The sequence below is a fragment of the Pinus tabuliformis genome, chromosome 5_1, assembly GCF_031772625.1.
Source record: "Pinus tabuliformis cultivar Carrire ecotype Pingquan chromosome 5_1, CPIR1, whole genome shotgun sequence".
Classification (NCBI taxonomy): Eukaryota; Viridiplantae; Streptophyta; class Pinopsida; order Pinales; family Pinaceae; genus Pinus; species Pinus tabuliformis.
In genome coordinates, this window is record NC_142305.1 from 581,714,882 (window position 1) to 581,735,684 (window position 20,803).

The 20,803-nt window shown below is 33.7% G+C and overlaps 1 long non-coding RNA gene across 1 annotated transcript; it reads right to left on the reverse strand.

Annotated features, from left to right (window-relative positions):
• Positions 1-10,028: 10,028 nt before the first annotated feature.
• On the reverse strand, positions 10,029-12,500 carry LOC149166176 (uncharacterized). The gene is made up of 3 exons (XR_016260402.1): positions 12,122-12,500; positions 10,656-10,860; positions 10,029-10,497 (listed from the first exon to the last, which is right to left on the reverse strand). It is a non-coding gene; the product is annotated as an uncharacterized LOC149166176 (long non-coding RNA).
• Positions 12,501-20,803: the final 8,303 nt, after the last annotated feature.

Genomic DNA, 20,803 nt, shown 5'->3' on the forward strand with positions numbered 1-20,803 from the left:
ATACGCCGAGATCCAATGATTCTAGTTGCAGAGGTTGGTTGCAAGCCGCTTGTTCAGGGTGAAGAAGAATGGAAATTTTTAAAGACAATGCCTTAATCTTCTTATTGGTTGAGTGCATTAATGCTATTGGGATGAAAAATATGTTGAATTGGTACCTATTTTCATATCTAGATTCTCATGAGTTTAATTTACCAACATCTGTAGAAGAAAACAGAATCTTTCATCCACATGGAAAGAATATATAGATCTTATAAACTCTTGGCTTTCTTTCTATGAATGGAAGAAAGAACTGACGAGTACAAAAATAAAATTGCTTTCTGGAGAAAGCTCCATAAAACACCAATGGACAGCTTAAGATGGTTCAAAGACTACGTTGCCAGGAAACGTAGGTTCGGGGATGGGGATGGGGATGGGGATGGGGATGGGGACGGGGACGGGGACGGGATGGGTATGTCAGTTTTTGAAACGGGGACGAGGACGGCGACCGGGACGAGATGAGTATGTCAGTTTTTGAAACAGGGTGTGTGGATTCGTCGAGGAAACAGGGTGTGTGGATTCGTCAAGGGTATATTATAATTTATATATATAATATATAAATATTATATTTTATAAATGATTATATATATGATTTTGTATATTTTTCAACTTTAAACAAAAAAACTAAAATATTTATAATTTAACGGTATTGATTTCAGAGGCTAAATATTGATTGAATATTCTCTTTCAACAAATTATAGAGCCCAATTTATGTATCTTTATTCACTATCCATATTCTAAGATTTTTGCCAAATCCTGTAGGAGCTTGCCTACTCGAGAAATCAAGTTAATTGCAGAAGCTCTCACAATCAACAAGTTTAAATTCTTATTAGATGGAGCATGTTCTAGTGTGTCCTTCGCAATGGCATTGTAAAATTCATGAAATTTTCTCTTAAACAATATCAGACTTTGCCTTGTTAAACAAAGATTTTTCAGAGAACAAACTACGTTTATTGTTGATCCATCTCTGTTGTAGAAGACTAATTTTAATGGCTGAAGATCTATTATTTAAAAGTTGATATTCCATTTATATACTGATGTAATGCTACCAGGTTCCACCGTTTTTACCTTCACTACATCTATTGGTTTCTAGTTAATTGAATGGTTGTTTATGCTGAGAATTTTTCATCATATTGGTTTCTAGTTAATTGAATGGTTGTTTATGCTGAGAATTTTTCATCATTTTAAGTTGTAATAGCAGTGAAAGAATAATTTCCAGTTTATAAATAAGTTGTCTAGTTATTTGAAGCATTTTCCCATTATTGTTGCAATGACCCCTGTCCATGTCACTTGAGAGAAAATATAAAACCAACGTCTACAACAGTTGTCCTTCAACTATTTGATAAAATACCTCAATTAAGACTCATTGAAACTCAATTAAGAACTCTGAAAATTTAACAGTAAATTGAGTATATTTGACTTGGGAATATTACATCTACATTGACACATTACAATCCTTTCCGATGTATCAAAAGAACCTGGTTTATGATTTCGAAATCTCAGGTTCTTTCGAGAAGAACCAGGTTCTTTTGAGAAGAATCAGGTTCTTTAGGGTTCTTCTCAGAGGTACCCATTCTAGCACCTGGAACGTGGGGACGAGAACCCGGGAAGGGTTCGAGAACCCCACCCGTGGGTTCAGAAACCAATGCAACATAGTTCAAAGATCAATCCCCATCTGTCTTTCCACCATATAGAAGCATTGTTTTGGGACAAAACGAAAATATTGCCCAAGCTACCCATTTAGTTCTGAAAGATGAATCCCTTTAGTTCTGAAAGATGACTCTATCCCAGGAACAGATGGAAAAATCCAAAAGGTCAATGAGCTGTTAAATTGGATAGATACTGCCTTGAAAGGTCTCTCTATACATTCCTCAACTCATTTTGCATAGAAAGAGCCCATTGCATCTATGCAAGAGTTTGTGAATATTGTGAATAAAAATTTGAATGAATTTCAATTCTATATTTCCACCCTTGAAGATTGTGTCCAAGCAAGCACTAGAGCTACAACATCTTTGTTTGGTTAACTCATAGGTCAGTATGATGATATTAAAATCAGAGTCAGTTTATGTCTAGATCAGACTCCTGAAAAAATTAAAGAGTTTATTTCCAAATATGAAAGATTATCCATTTCTTCCCATGACAAAGATATTCCCTCATCTATGCTTTTTTGAAATCCTATCTTTGTACAAACAAAATCTATTGATCGATTTCCTCGCTTGTTTCCTAAAGAAACTCTTAACAATCCTGAAGCATCCCACGGACCTCATCTTTTGCCAGTTTACAAACCCCTGCCAAGCTAGTTTATGAGATATGCTACCCCCAATCTTAGTGGAAAAGGACGCATGTCCGAATTCCAGACATTCCAACCCAACTCCCGTATAGAGTGGAATGTTACAATCTCAGTTCTGGCCAAATTAGAGAGATGATTGAGAAAATGTTTATTGAATACAAGCTAATGTGCATGAAGGGAAAAACTAAAATAGAATCCTGTAAAACATGAATTCAATGTTTTACCGGCACTCTCCAATAAACATTTGCAGATTCTTAGGAATCTAAAATGCAAAAAATTGTCTCAGTAGATTTCTGTAGAGAGTGGGTGCATTGGATTTATGAAGTCAGGGAAAGTGAGAATCTTTTATGGAAAAGTGTATACCTTGCCACACGTTCTTCTTAATTTTTTTTATTATTTAAGAATCCAAGAAGTGTTCCAGCAACAATATGAAAGCAATATGAATCCTATACATGGGGTGAAATCTATGGTAATATAATCATGGCCTTAGTTGGCCTATGTACAAATTTAAAAATGAATAAGTCTATCAAAAAATTGTCTAAACTTCATGATAGCAAATCAATTTGCAACAAATATGGATTAAGTTTAGATGATCCTATTGTACATAGGAAAAGGGCAAAGAAGGCCATAAAGAAAAATTCAAAACAAAATATGAGCCATTTTCATCAACCCAGATGGTATTCAGGTTAGATTTGTAATTATCGAAAAAACACAGCCAAAGGATATTACAAAAGAGTTCCCCGAACTCATTATTATAGTCCTCAAGATATTCATCTTAGGAAACATAAGAAAGAGGCATGGGAGAAGCTTACTTGTTGTCTTTATGGAGAACAAGGTCATACTTCAAACGTATGTCTGGTTGGAGAAGAATCCAAATTGAAGAAAGGAAAAAGATCCCAAGAAAAAGCACAAAAGTTCAATCAAGAAAAGGGTAAACAAGAAGAAAGGAAGCCATTGGTCCATCTTCAGTGCTACAAATGTGGATCCAAACTGCACAAAACAGACCACTGCCAAAATTTTCACATTAAGGAAGAAGTACACATGTTAGGACACAACTGTTGTGATTCTACTGAAACCTCCAGTTTCAGTAATTCTGATTCTGATTTATCTAGTCAAGATAACATGTTCCTTGTTGATTGTAATTGTACAGATTTTAATGATTGTCACTGCACTATAATAGATATTGATACTGAAGAAAACTCTGACCAAGAACAGTCACTACTAAAGCCATCAGAAAAGCTTAAAATCTATATGGCTCATCTCGATGATGATGAAGAAGCCAAAGTCTTGGCAGGCATAAAAATGTTTCCTGAAGGCGAGATGAAAGAAAATATAATGGATTTTTTTTGTAAACGATGCTAAAAAACCAATGATTTGTAACCACTTCCTCAAGTAAAAATCTTAACCCGAAAGCTCCTTTTGTCAATGCTTCCTTTGAGGAAAATATTAAATTCTTTCAAAGAAGCCACGAGGCAGATAAGAAAATAACACTTACTCTCCCAGAAGTTAGCCATGAGATCAAAAGTATGAAAAAGAAATAGCTGAGCTCAAAGCCCAGATCTCAAAATTAGAAAAAGGAAAGCCTTCTGAAGAAGAAACAACCCATTTCTTCTCAAAACCAAATCCAAATATAGAAATCTATAAGACCAAGCCCATAGATTTTAGAGGTTTGGGAAATATGAAGATCATGGTTGTTGAACATCAGCAATTTCATGTTATGCTCCAAATTAGAGTACATAATTAGGATTTGTATTTAAATATTTTATTAGATATTGGTGCAGACATCAATGTTGCCAATAAAAAATTGTCCCTATTAAGTATTAGTCCAAGGAAATATGTGAGGTTATTGGATTAAGGGAAAAATGGTTTAATTTTCATTATGAAGTTCTTAAAGACACCATATGTATGTTTTGACACATACTGCATGAATGTAAAATTTCTAGTAGGTAACATTCCTATTGACTTCACCTTAGGAAATATTTTTTCGATAGTCGTAAAACCACATGGCTCTGCAAGACATGAAGATGGTAGATTGAGATACTTCATCTTTGTACCAAAACAATAATGGTTACTTGCATACCTTGACACTCCCATTTGTGTCGACTCCTTGAATTTCCACTATGATTCAAGCAATGCAAGAATTACGTACATCCCAAGAAAGACTAATACAATTGAAGGATTTGAAATCTTCACCCTAGATTGATCACCAACTGAAACAACCCAGTGTGCAAAAAATAATTGCAGAATTCAAAGAACTCCTAGAAGATGAATGTTGTGTATAAGATCCAAATGCCTTTTGCCACAAAAACCAATACTTTGTTGATCTACCATATAAAACAGAGTATAGTGGTAGGCCATGAGAAAGCTAAGCAATTCCTATGAATTAAACCTACCGACATCTTTGTTAGAAGGAGATCCAGGAACTGCTATGGATTCTATGTCAATAAACCTTCTGAACAAATCAAAGGACTACCATGCCTGGTAATCAATTACAAACCACTCAACAGTGTCTTGGCTGATGATACCTACCCAATCCCACATAAAGGAAATCTAATTACCCGAATTGTAGGTGCCAAGATATTCTCTAAGTTTGATATGAAATATGGATTTTGGCAGGTATATATCAAAGAAGAAAATAAGTTTAAAACTGCTTTCAGTGTACCATCAAAACATTACGAATGGAATGTCATGCCTTTTGGGCTAAAGCATGCTCCCTCAGAATTCCAAAAGGTGATGGACCAGGTTTCTAAGCCATATTTTGACTAGCTTTTTGTATTTACACATGATATATTAGTATTTTCTAAATATGTTGATGAGAATTTTAAGAACTTTTACAGATTTAAACAAATTGTTAGAAATAGTGGATTGGATGTAAGTAAGAAGAAATTTGAGATCTTCCAAATGAAAATCAAGTTCTTGGGTCATATTATTGAAAATAGACAGATCACTCCGCAACAACATGTCATTGCATTTGTTGAAAGATTTCCTAATGAAATCAAAGTTAAAACCCAATTGCAAAGATTTCTAAGCTTCATGAATTATGTCTACAACTTCTATATAAATTGCGCCCAAGAAAGAAGGATCTTGAATCAACGTTTCAAAAAGAATCCCATCCCATGGACTAATGTTCATATAGCTACAGTTAAGAGAATAGAAGAGAAAGTCTGAGTCCTACCCATTTTATATGTATCTGATGAAGATCTGTTTAAAATTGTTGAATCTGATGCTAGTGAACTTGGTTGGGGACGATTTCTTAAGCAAGATAATGATGGTGATGAGAAAATTATATAATTTGCTTCATAAGTTTGGAACCATGCCAAACAAAGTTATTGTACAATTGAGAAAGAAGTCAAAGCAACCTCGAACTGCATTGACAAATTTGATATCCATCTAATAAATAAAATATTCCTTCTAAGATCATAAGCTTTTGCCATGAGAAGGATCCTAACAAAGGATATTAAGAAACAGGAGAACCAAAGTTTGCAAGATGGCAAGCCCTATTCTCTAATTTCAATTTTGTTATCGAACTCATTAGGGGTGTCACAAATTGAATTCCAGATTTTCTTAGCAAAGTGAATCTCCAAGGACTGACACATCTCATGCTTATTGTCATTAAATTGGATGTCCAACGCAATTAGCAAATACACAGAGAATCTTAGAGTCTACCCGGAGGCAAGATTATACAGACATTTGGAGACCAACTTGCCAACTCCGAAACACATAAGCGTTAAATGCAAACCTCCAACCACATGGATATCTCCAACATTAGGTTCCAGAAAGAAAAATATATTCAAAATCAAGTTGATGGATTGCTGACATGGTATATATCCATTTCAGTAAATTAGTAGCCGAAGCACAAAAGGCACTAAACCTTCATTTTAAGGATTTAATTGAGGGATGGGAGGAAGAAAGCAATCAACTAAACTTTTATCACAAATATTTTGTGATAAATCGGGTGAGAGATCCATCTTTTAATATGAAATTTTTGTGGCCACAACATGACCCAACCTTGGTTTCTCCTGGTACTATCTACATTTTTTCTACATATAAAAATTTATGGTGAATTCTCCTTGGGAGAGATAAACTCGGTTGTACATACTACACAATGATAAAGTTTGGGTCACTATTCCTCAGTGAGCATCATCATCAACTGTAATGGCTCATTGAATGGTGGGGAATGTTTGGACTCAAGAACTCTACCATGGACCCACTCTATTTTGAATCTGCTCGTTAATTGAAATGTGAAAAATGTGAAGGTAGAGAATGCTTCCATTTTCCCTGTACAGTTGTCTCGGAACTCGATAAATAGTCTAACAATGAGATCCTCCTAGATTTTTTCTAAACACCACTAGTGGGCTATCATGACTAAAGTTAAGCATCAAATTATTTTGGGAAAGCCCATGATAGTCTATAGGATTTTTACAAAGGCATGGGACACTAATCTATATTGCAAAATAAGATTCCCTAGCTCCACCCTATTGGGAGCTTCATAATTGTACTCATTATTCGTTCCTCGTGGACCTTTCATGATAAAGGTATCCACTATGTAATGTAATGTCTAGTCACATGACTATGAATGTGACCAGTTTCGTGGGATTCTCACAAGATATCCACATTGTAAATAGTTTGATACACTAGCACGTTAGGGGCATGGATCTCATAGATTGTGATGAGACTCGGAGCACTTCTCCAACTTTTGGTGAGATCTGAATCACATATTATCCGATCCTATGGAAGGATTATGAGCTCTCTTCTAAAGATGCTTTTTGTTTCCTCTCAATTACTATAAATAAGGATAAGAGCAAGCCTTAGAGGCATTCAATCTTAGAGTTTGGAAGTCGAGAATTACTCCCTCTTGTGCATCTACGCTTCTAAAGTGATCTGCTTGTAACACGGAAAAGTTCTCATAGGTTGTCCTCCTTGTAACACGGAAACGTTCTCATAGGTTGTTTGAGAAGCCTGCGCATTAGGACGAACAATCTTGGTGAGAACCTAAAGTGGCCATACCTTTAGGATTAAGTCTTATTCGTTTTAAAGATCTCTGATTCAAAGACAATCTACAAAAGACTAAGTAGCCTTTAGTTTCTACGCTCATTTTTGAGTTAGAATAATTGATAAATACCTTAGGAGTCCATCTCTTGAAATATATGAGACTTTATGTAACCAGATGTTTTGAATTCAACAACTAAGAAATTTATTGTTGATCAAAGTATGCGTAGTACCTGGATAATTTTTGAGTTATAAATCCTATGACTATTGCTAAGTTCATGTGAGATTTGCCCGAGGTTCACTTAGAATTCTGGAGTGCAGTTTGCTCATATAGACAGAAGGCCGTTAAAGAGCTTATTTTGCATTGGACTTGTGTGAAAGTTCGTGTACAAGTTTGTGTAGCACAGTCACCCATTTGTAACTTTGCAAGCAAGTTACAAGGTTCATTCTCCGTCCGAGAAAACCTCTATGACCAGCACGGTCATATTGGTATATGATGGTGAGTACGTATATTTTCTCACTGTTTTCCGGTAACATGAATTGCCTACATTCGCATGGTATAGCATGATACGTATCACACATAGGCATGGGCATGGTTCTGAGAGGTAGATCCCAACCTTTATTCATTCAGTGTCTCTTAGGGCCGAGCATTTCAAACTACGAGTCCTGCCCAAAATTTTCGAAAATTTTTAAATTAAATACCCGCCCTTTGCTATTGGTTCAGGGTAGTGGCTAAGCTACCAGTTCACTAAATGCAGGAAGCAGAACAGTGATCAAGCTCGCAAAATATAACCTGAATATGTCTATTCCCTCCACCAGCAGAAGTGTATCAAGAGAGAAAGCCTTGGCTTCCTAACACTTCTAGCCATGAGTTACAGCCGAAGGTTTCCCAGCGAGACATCGACATTATAACGAGGATCTGGCCGTGGAATTCGGGGAAGATGGACGGGTAACGGGTGGGGTTTTGTGTTTGGAAGTGTGTCGTTCCGTGGAATTATAGGCGACAGTGGAGGTGGAAATCTTCAGGCATTACGTCATCATTAAGTTCTGAGAAGTTGGACCCATCTCACTGGGCATGAACTCTTATTTAAGTCATGTTCTACGAAGTCACATATAAATGGCCGATTCTAACCCTTATTAACTCTTGCAGCAAAGAAAAAAACCAGTAGGCTCGGTAACATAAAAGAATGGTGGATTTTGTGGTCGATTAATATCCATGCTCGACAGCTTGTAAATCCATGTCAAGCGTGTTGTTTGAATTGGAAATAGGATTTGCGGCCATCAAAGTTTCCATGTAAAATTGTACAGCTGTAATGTATTCGTTTTGGATGTTTCTTAGCATTTTTTAAGGTTTTTTTGCCATATTTTTCAAGGGATTTAAATTCTAGACAATGCGCATTTTACAAATGAATTTATAGTAAAGTCATAGTCTTTGTACAATTTCATTGCAAAAACCAGATGAGAGTAAGCCAACTGATGTGTTTACATCAAAGGAGAACATCCCTCTATTTGCATTCTTCATGGAGTTTACAGCAGAGGAAAACCTCTCTTTGTTTGTAATCTTCATTTACTGATAAATACCACACAGAGACAAGGCGTTGTAGTTTTGTGTTTTTTAGCTGAGCATGTCAGAAGGAAGAATGTTAATTCCAATATTGAAACAAGGGAGGCTGCGATGCAGCGAGTCCCTGCACCAAGCCGGTGCTCATTCGTTCCTTTCGTGATGCGAGTAGCAGTAGTATCGGACCGGTAGGAAGTAGCTCATTCGTTCCTTTCGTGATGCGAGTAGCAGTAGTATCGGACCGGTAGGAAGTAGCAGTAGCAGGATATAGTAATAGCGGTCAGTATACTTAGTAAAGATATAGCAGGTATCCTGGTAACCAAGTTGTAGATGAACTGTATCCTTGCTCTTCCTATGACATGAGTTTCTGAAGGCTGAGACGGAATGATTTTGGTGAAATAGCTATCCCTTAACATGACACCTAAACTGAGTACAAATCCTAAGCGATGCATTCCTTAGTGCATGTTCGTTGAAGCACTTAGTCAAAGTTTCTGAAGGCTGAGACGGGATGATTTTGGTGAAATAGCTATCCCTTAACATGACACCTAAACTGAGTACAAATCCTAAGCGATGCAAAGACCGTCGAAACTGAAGATGTATGTCAAGCCAAACAAAGGACAACTATAAGCTTAGACAAAGGCCATCGAAACTGGAGATGTATGTAATGAAGAGAAGAATACGTTACAGAGAATTTAAGGGGAAGGTTTTGCACTGAGTTTGTACCCTATCTGGGTTGCAAGAATTTAATATCCTCTGTTCTTAACGTTGTTCTGGGGTGTTTTCCTTGTGACGACAGAACACCATTGGAGGAGGGAATTAATGGTTTAACGTGTTAAAATTTCACTAAATCCGCGTGTATCCAAATGTCGTTGACTTTTAACGCACCAATAGCAGGAGAGTGTTAATGTTTTAACATGGTATTTCGTTGAGCTTGTGTGCGTTACAGCGCCCTGTGTACAAGCGTGGGGTGCGTTAATGATCGTTGAGCTTTGGTGTGAAAAATATATTATTATTAATATTATAATTTTCTCTTTCCTAAATTAATTGACCTCTAGACTAGGAATACTGGGATGTATTACGAAGTTTCATATCGAAAATATCATCATAAGCCCATCACTTGCAATATTAAGTGCGTTATAGCTGTTGGGAGCATTGGAAAACGTCGGCAAGGTGGTATTCGTTAAATTAATGAATCTTCACGACACTTATTCCGTTCGCATCGAGGGTGCACTCGATTTACAATTCCAAGTGATAATATAGAAATATAAAACCGAACCACAATTTAATGTGTAATCGGTTCTAATCAGCCTCTCACAGCGGCAGTCATGAACCAGTCGCTTCACTTTAGAAATCAGGTTAAAAAGGTCGGGCTAAGCTGAATTTTCAGCCAACGATAACACCTTATCGTGAACTTAGGTTGCATGACCCTGATTGCTTATGAACGGACCCGGACCTGGACGCGACGCGATAGAGGGGATGAACGGACCCAGACCTGGACGCGACGCGATAGAGGGGTTGATAATATTATGGACCCACGTGCAACTTGCGGTTTTCAGCCAGGCGTGAATCCACGTGGTCAGTGAAAGAACATGAAACATGGCATGCCCATAGAAAACGAAACCTGTAAACATGAGTAAGTAAAATGAAACATGTCACATGAAAATAAAACGTGTCTTCACGTCTCTGAAGAAGACCAGCACGTGGTAAGAGAAAATTAAAATCGGAAAAACACCAGCTCATGAAAATCGCTTAAGCTTGTCAGAGTCCGAGTTTTTGTACTCTTTATGCCACCATAGTGAAACCTGAACGCTGTTTCTGCCTCCAGGTCGCTGGTTGAACTTGCACAGCTTTCGTTTCTATCAGAATGTAAAGATTTGCATCTCTGTTTGTCATATAGTACTGCCTTTCTCCAGGTTTGGTTGATGAATTTTTCTTTCCTTGACTGCTTCAGCATTTGTGTGCTCATGTGTTGTGGGATCCTTTTCTGTCTCCATGTCATCTTATTTGATCTACAGTCGCACAAGAAATAAACATGCAGAGATTATTTTTCTGCTTTAAGACTAAATTATCTGCTGATATGTATAGATAGACTAAATTCTCTCGGTAATATTCTGACATGATATTGATCTTGTACTTGCTGCTAGTACCATTACAGGATTTTAATTTATGTTGGTCTGTACAGCAAAAAAAATCTACATGAAGAAATATCAAAGTCGTTAGCAATGTAGGCTGAGAAAACACTGCCGATAAGGTTTGTGCGATCTCTTAGTTTTGTGAGATAGTCGGTCGAAAGGCTGAAACTGATTAATTAACCTGGACGATGGAGATGACGATGTACCAGGGAGGTGCGCGCTTTATTTAGAAATTAAAACCTGTCTGAGTTATAAAAAATTAATGCAAATTCATTTTAATTATATTTGATGCAGATTTATCTTTCTGATTTCAGTCAAACTATAAGATAGCTATAGAATTTTAAATGCCCTAGATGCCCTGATTTCTGTCAAACTATAAGATAGCTATAGAATTTTAAATGCCCTAGATGCCCTGATTTCTGTCAAACTATAAGATAGCTATAGAATTTTAAATGCTCTAGCCTTTTTAAGATGCTCCCAGTTTTCTGAACCCTAGATGCCCTGAGTTTTCTGGAGTACAACACTGTACTATCATATGAATAATAACAAACATACATATCAATGTTGTAAACATTATCTTCAAAATAAATTAAAGTAGAATAGGTAATTTTTTATAAAATCCAACCGTGAAATAACGATAAAGAAAAACTATCTTATCTTACAAATGGAAGAACACTCTTCTGATTCATGTTGTCCAACGGTCCCTTGCCCATAGATTATGTCGATGGCGTGGTTGCTACCGCTGGTGCTGCAATGCGTGGCCATATTTTGCAACTTTATGCATAAGCTTAGAAAAATTTAACTCGGCAGTAGGTAGGATTACCAGCAGCAATTTTGCAACTTTATGCATAACCTTAGAAAAATTTAACTAGGCAGTAGGTAGGATTACCAGCAGCAATATCGCATTCATGGCTATTTGACCATTTTTCAAGAAAACCAATTTTGAATGCTACTTCATTTCGCCGAAAAATATTCACGGTTTATAGAAAAAAGTTCAAAAAATTACTGTAAACACGGATTTACATACAAAAAATTATATAATGTGAAACTGCTATTCCAAATGTTTTATATTTTATGAATGAAAATAGTTTTCCCTTTGAAATCCTCGCTTACAGATTTTTGGTGGCCTGAAACCGACAGCTGTTGCAGAGAGTTGCTGTTGCAGAGAACGATCGACTTTTCCCTCAGCTCGGATATTAACCACAGAGACCCAGATCAAGCGAACAAGAACTGTCAAGCATGCGGGGATGAAGAATACAAGCAATAGCAATTTTTTAAAAGCAGAGAGTTCGTTAATAGTCGCAGCTCACCTGAAGAAAATTCATGGTTGAAGCAGAAAATATTCTTGCTGGGCTCAAATTTTTGCTTGTATTCGTCATCGAAGCTGCCAGATTTTTTAGTGAAGGAAATCCCTGGGAGTTAGATGCCGAGATCGGGCGCATCTTTATTTTTGAAAACAGATGCTGCTGCTGCCACAGAACGGAGAGCAACGGCCTGGTCAAGAAAATAGTGATTAGGCTCAGCTTTGATATTGGGGACTCTGCTGAGCGGGTAGGCGGACACCTCCCGCCATGCACAGACACCTGCACGACAGCCGTTATAGCATATGGCGGACACCTGCACAACAGCAACCAACCTTAGCATATGCCTGTTCGGATATAACACTAGTTAACATTAAGAATTAACCAATTAATGTTAGCATTAACAGCAAACCGCTCACGGTCAGGCATATTGAACTGGGCCTAAATAGCAATTTAGGCTATGGTCGGGCCTCTTCCGCCTCGGGAAGAGGCCAAATAAGATGGCGAAGGCAAAGTCAACTCAAGTCAACTCCAAACTTTACAATATAACTGCAAATAACATACGAAAAGTTTGCAAATTAATGCTAACTCGGCTCCGAACGGTTACTATAGTCCCTGCCGGATGCCAGATGGCAGGGCCGGATGCCAGATGGCAGGGACTAATAACAATGATTGTTTCAGGGATTTGATGTTTACAAATTAGATGTAATCATTCCATACACTAAAAGAGAAAGTGACCTGCCAGCGCTTTCTTCTTCAATTTAGTGACCTGTTGAGCACAAGAATAAAGGCATTGGGCTCTTGTAACACTGTAATATCATCAAAGAATAACTAGGGTTCTTACCACACTCATTAGTTGTACCATCTTAATTTAGATTCTTCCAATTACCATTGTATTCACCTTTTCTTTGAAATTTAACCTTAAATGTAGTTTCTATCTTAATATAATTTTCCGGGGAAATGCATTGATATAAATTGTTAGGGTTTTGACCATAATGTTTAATTTATACTCTTACCTATGTATTCGCATTTTCTTTGAAATTTAGTTTTAAATTTCACGTCAATATGCCACTGGAAAATGAAAGTATTAATAATATTTGGTAAACGATCGTTTTGATAACATTACTCCAGAATATTTGAATTTCTCATAATGTTACTTTAGAAGATTTGAATTTTAGTTTTTCGTGTTACCTTTGTCATTTGTTTCCCTACACTTAAAATATGTTTTTTCGTTTTCTATTTACCTCAATATTATTTGTTATAACATTGATTATATATACTTATTCTGTAGATTTTCAAATTTTCTTAATTCAACATCCTAATTTTAATAACTACACATATATGTAACTAAGAACACGTGTGGTAGATGTTTGACTTTTCTAGTCTTGAATTTTAGCTGTTAATTTAACATATTCTATTTTATAGGGTGTAACTTTTGTTGAGGATAATATTCAATTTGGGAATGATAATAGTTTGATGATGAGACTCATACTAACTATAATGATACAAGTAAATATAGTCAATTTCAATGTTTTATATGTGCCCAAATGAATATTATGGGTACATTATTACTTTATAATTAATATATAAGTAATATATAATTGTGTTATAAAATAAATATTTTTTAAGAATACATTTAATATAAAATTTGCATTTTCATTGGATATTAAACACAAAATAGGTTTTCAAAATTTATTTAACTTTTTTAATTTAAGCTTTTATTAAAGAAAATTAAATATATTTATTAAGTAAGTTTGAATTAGTTTCAAATTCTTTCTCAATACCTTTTTATTTTTTATTTACTTCTTTTTAATTAGATTATAATTTTTTATTTACTTAAATTTAACTAGATTATATGCATATGTTGGACCTATTTTGGCTTTATATCCTTTTAAGTGGTTGATTATATTTTGTTGAGTGATAGATGAGAGGGTTGTTTTCTCAATATGGAGAGGCCTATTTTTGGTTTTTTTTGGATGAGGACTAAAACTATTTAATCATCAATAACTAAAAAAATTCAAATTTTCATATGTATTTCTTTATCATTTTAATAAAAACTAAAAAAAATCTTAAAAAAATATTATATTAAGAAAGTTGTATTTATATTATAAAATATTAATTAAATTCTAACCCAAACTAAAACAATATTATTTTAGTAAACAAATTTATATTTATAATACAAAATATTAATTAAATTTGAATTAAAAGATTATCTAAACAAGAATTTGAATTAAATATTATTTAAAATTTAATAAGGATATGTAAAAATAATTAATATTTAATAATATTATAAATTAAAATAATGTTTTTATTTCAAACTATATTTATATATTTACTCTAGATTTTATAACTTTAACAAATTATAACACATATTTCTTCAAAATTATTAAAAAATTGGATATATTATTTAGAAAAATTAAAATTATATTTTATTTAATTATTACATACCAATTTAATGAGCAAGTTGAGATAGGAGGTTGACATGTTTGATCATATATTTGAGTTTTGATATACTAGGATCAACTCCTAATGAAATGACCACTAGTAACCTTTCATGATAATTTAGTCCAAGCTTCTATCATTTTTGTTAATTTCCATGTTGTTTCATTAAAGAGAAAGGAAAATAAGTAAAAATAACATGATGACTATAATGCATAACTACATTATACAACATAAACTACTAATAAAAGGACCACTAGTAACCTTTCATTATCATTTAGTCCAAGCTTCTACCTTTTACGTTGATTTCCATGTTGTTTCATTAAAGAGAAAGGAAAATGAGTAAAAATAACATGATGATTATATTGCATAACTACACTATGTGGCTCATACTCTTATTATATATATCCACTCTTCCTTTCAACTTGTTTAAATTACCTTTCCCTTAAGGATAATAGATCATAATTTGGCTATCCAACAATTTATTTTATTATAGTACATCACAACATATGGTAGTCAACCACTTCCACATTATTAGGAGGTGTTATAACAACAAATACATCACTTGTATGGAATTTTATACATATTTGAAACATAAAAAAACATGTTGAATTTAATTACTATCTAATCAAAATATAAAATTTAAATATAATCAAATTTATAATTCAATATTTAAAATTATAGATATATATGAATGCATAACTTCTTGTACTAATACAAAAATAATATCATATCTTGAAGAGAAATGGGAGCCCTCATCTCTTTCCTCCTTTAGAATGTGCATTTGAATAGGACCAACATGATCTAAAGGCTCCAAGATAGTTTGTCTACATTCTTCAACACATCCATGTTGTACATTTATGCACATCTCTTGTAATTCATTCATGTGCATCATCCACAATAGCAAGCACGCTACTTGACATGTAAAACCCAATTAGTGTGATCTGTGCTTCTAACAAAATGAAAAGACCTTATACCTAGTAAAATTTTACATGTATAAGTATGTTCATGATCAACATCAACTATATGCAAAAAAAACTTATAGATAGACTAATCATTTTTATTATCAAATCCAAGACAAAAGTTTCAAGTACATGAATCAACAATACATTTTTCATCTTGCATCCTATTAGCATCTAATTGGAGTTTGGAATCCTACCACTTTTATTTCTTCACATCCATATAAAATAATAGGGGTGACTAGAGTCTCAAAGAGATTTTTTTTTAATCCATACCATAATATCTTCTGATTTACAATTATTTTCAAACACATAATAAGCTTTTCAACCCCTAATTATTATTTCCTCAATGCTATAATTTCATTTAGGTTGATGATGAATGTCGATTTGTAGATACTTGTATGAATACAAGTTCTCTAAGTAGTTATTATCATAAATGAAATTATTGTAATTTATCTTTTTGGATTTAATTATCAAGACATTAGTCTTGATAGTATTAATAGTCATAAACATCTTGAAGCAGTAATCTTGGAGGATTTTAAGCTTCTTGTTGAGGTTGTCATGGCTCCTCGTTAGAATAATGATGTCATCAACATAAAGGAGAAGAGTAACGTAACAAAATTGTTAACCATGGAAATGCACCTTCTCTTTAATATAGATTCTTAATCTATAAATAGGACTTGCTACAATACCATGAGCCAATATCATGCTTTATCTATACCATATGCGAGAAAAATAATAACTCATTATATATATATCTATCTATCTATCTATCTATATATATATATATCTATATATATATATATATATATATATATATATATATATATAATTTAAATTTATAACTTTTTAAATTAAATTAAAAAGTAAAAGGCACATAACTACTTTTGAGATAAATCTAAACCCTCTATCCTAAATACTACCAAAAAAATATTTACTGGTGTTTGAATCATTACTATCCACCTATTAAGTATTGATAATTAAAATAAAACTATGGAAATATAGTTCTGAAATAGACATGTCTATCTCAATAATTAAAATTCATAGGCTTAATAATAATTATAATTTGTAATTTTAATAATGAAATAACTAAAAATATTTATTATTATTCTAATAAAGTTGTTTTAGCATTGTGATAACAAATATTTACATCAAATATGGCAATATTAGTAAGCAAAAGAGTAAAAAAATAACAAAATTAACAAGTGTCAAAGACTAGAAAATGCTTAAAATAATTTCTACCCCATGACGGGTGAAACTAGCAATAAGAGAAAAAAATGAGAAGCCTTATTGAAATTCAAATTTGGAGAAAACAAGAAAAATAAACTAAACATAGAGTCAAAGAGAAACATGACTATAGCCTCAAAGGTGAGTTGGAATAACAAGAATTGAAATGAAACTGCAAGTCTTCAAGAGCATTAGGATGACAATAGAGTATCTAGGTTGATAGGATAGTCCTCAACATTACATGGTAGAGGAATTGGAGAGCTAGGTAGAGAGCCTATCTCAAGCCTAGGTAGTCAGCCTTCCATGTCAAGCATAAGGTCTCTGAGCTTATCTAGCCTACGTAAGAGAATGACTTGGGACTATCTCTTATCAACTAGAACCTTTTCTAGTAATAGATTAACATGCCACTAGAAATCAATAGTATGTAGATAATGATTTTGGAGGCCTCATGAATTACTTATATTGAGAATTCAAGATGCAATGGAAGCCATGAGATGTCTTTCATGAAGAATTTTTCCCTGCATGAGATATATTTCCTCAATATTTGGGGGTGTTATAGCATGCTAGCTACAGGCTGAAATTTTTTCTCATAAGCATACTGGTTCCTCTTGAAGCACCACAACAACTAGTACCACACTAAAAATATGCTCTTTGATGTGGCATGGATGTTGAAGGAAGCAAGATATCACATGGATCAAAACTAAGATGAGAGGGGAGCTGCATGAGGTGCCCGTGAAAGAGTGACGCCATAAGAATTTTCCAATCAAGCTACATTATCATTTACCTTTACTGTAGACCCTCTCCATTGAAAAAATCCAAAAATGGAAGGGGGGAACTCAATGATAAGGATGGGAGGCAACCCACCCAAGAAACTAGGTTGTATTTCAAGTCGATGGTGAGTGAAAACAAGAGTATAAAGAAATGATAGAGGAATATAATCTCAAGCCACCAATAAGGGATGAAGGACACACTAGAGCATCAACTAATGCCATAGATGCATATATAACAAGGTTTTGAAGGGGCCTCGACCTCTCTCCTTGGAAGGTGAGGTCACATAAATGTTCCTCGAATGTATGACATGCACAGGGGATGGTGAAAAGAGGGCATGTCAAGTTTCAGCCACGTTGAAATCACCACATGACACCCCCATCAAGGTTTTTTAAATTAAATTTTAAAAGTCTATATTTATTTTATTTATTAATGATAAAAAATTGTAAAAGTAATTATATCTAAAATAATAAAAGTAAACTATATATGTAATTTAACAAAATCCTCAATAAAGTATTGCATTTTTAATTTTTTATAATATTAAAAATTAACTATCTATAAAATAAAGTAGCCTAGATCCATCTTGACTCTGGATCTACTAAGCGTTGACAGACATCAAATATCTTTTCACTTGAAAAGAGGTTTTCACCTCAAAAGATTTGTTCCCTCTCTATGCTTGGTAGATCCAAAGTGAAGATGGATCTAATATGATTTAATTATTAAGTATAACTAATTGTGACTACATTTATAACTATAATAATTAATTTTATATTTTTATTTTATTTTATTTTTATGTAATTTGATTGAGTCAAAATGTTTTATTAATAATTATAAATATTAATGATTTAATATTTATTTTTTAACTTTTAATTTAATTCCTCTACTTTTAAAAGAATAGAAGAATACTTTGATTCCTTTACTATCGAAAGCATAGAAGAAGACTTTGATTCCTCTACTATCGATGATTAATGATGTTGATGGTGCAAATTTGACAAGGTCTTAATTCGATGATGCCACACATGCACTTTTAGTTGTAGAGCTATGCATTCCCATGCATTCATCTAAGGAAGCATTTATAACACCATGCATGCCCATGCATGCATCCAAGGAAGCATCTATAACACCATGCATGCATCCACAAAGGCATCCCTAAAGCCATGCATGCATATATGTGAGATGCATCTAATCATCAAACACATGTTGAAGTTTTAGGGAATCCATATTGGTTTTGTTCCTTGATCCAAACATGGGAGTTGATACCTCTACTTCTGAAAATGAAGATTATTCCTCCATATCCATTTGTAGAGAAGGATTCCACCTCTATAAATGTTCTTATTTTGAGATCCGACTATATTTGATGGTTAGCGAGAAGTAGGTTGTTATTACTTTATCATCAATAGAGGCTGAGTATAGAGGAGTAGTCAATGCAGCCATTCAAGCCATTTGGTTGCACATATACAGTAGATGTGCATATACAAAAAATGTACATATATGAAATATATGTGCATATATGGAAATTATATATATACAAAATATATGCGCATATATAGATGTTGTGCATATATAGAAGATGCGTGCATATATGAAGGTTGTCGTATATGCATATTACGAAAGTTACACACTACTTATGTATATGCACAATTTCTATATAGGTGAATATATGGAAGATATGCACATTTACATGAAATATACACATATATAGAAGTTGCACATATACTAAAGATATATGCATATATGGAAGATATGCACATATACGAAAGTGTTACAGAACTTCAGCATCTGTAAAGGGAAACTTCCATATATGTGAGTCTTTTGTATGTGTGTAAATCTTCTGTATATGCACAAACAAATATGTGCATATACGGAAATTGTTCATATACAATGGGTGAATTTGCACATAAATTATTTATATGCACATATTCCATATATGTGCAGCTTTTGTATATGTGCATTTCTTGTATATGTGTAACTTCTATGTTTGTGCATATATGAAAGTTACGCGTATACAAAATTTGTGCACAACTTCAACTTTCAGATATACGTACCCTCCGTGTATGTGCAACTTCTGTATATGCTCATATATGAAAGTTGTACGAAATATATGTGCATATATGAAATTTGTGCATATATCAAAGAAATATGATACAAAATGTTTGAATATATAAAAGTTGTCTGACTTTCATATATGCACATCTTTCGTATATGTATATGTCTTCCATATATACATAACATCTATATATGCACATATCTTCCGTATATGTGCTTCTTTTGTATATGTTCTTATCTTTCATATATGTGCATATCTTGAGGTTGCTCATATATAGTACATCACATATACAGAAGATGTGTGCATATACGGAAGTTGCACATATACGAATGTTCCCTTATACAGAAACTATGAATATCTAGAAACCGTCATATACGCAAATTATGAAAGTTTCACACAACTTCTATATATATGAATATACAAAAGATATGAAAATATATGGAAGTTGCATATATACGGAATATATGTGAATATATGAAAGTTACACATGTACGGAAGATATGCATATATATGTAAGTTAGGCATATACGAAAAATATGTGCACCTTTTATATATGTGAAACTTCCGTATATGTGCAAATTCCATATATGCACATATACAGAAGTTGTGAACAACTTCAACCTCCATATATACACAACCTCTGTATCTCTGCAACTTCTGTATTTGTGAATATCCTTTGTATATGCACAACTTCTGAATATGTGAAACTTCTTCATATGTGCATATACGACAGTTCTGCATATATGGAAGTTGCACATATACGAAAGATATGTGATACAAAACATATGCATATATTGAAGATATGTGAATAATGTATATGAGGAGCTTTCATATATGTGCATCTTCTATGTATGTGCATCTATCGTACACATACAAAAGCTACACATATTTCACATATGTGCAACTTCCATATATGGAAGAATCTCGAAACTTTGCACTCCACCTTGTAACCTCATGTTTAAGATAATGGTAGAATCTTGTACAATGTCATATTCCTTCAGTGTCATAGAGTCTTGTAAAATTTTCCCCTCATATAACACATTTTGAGAAGGAG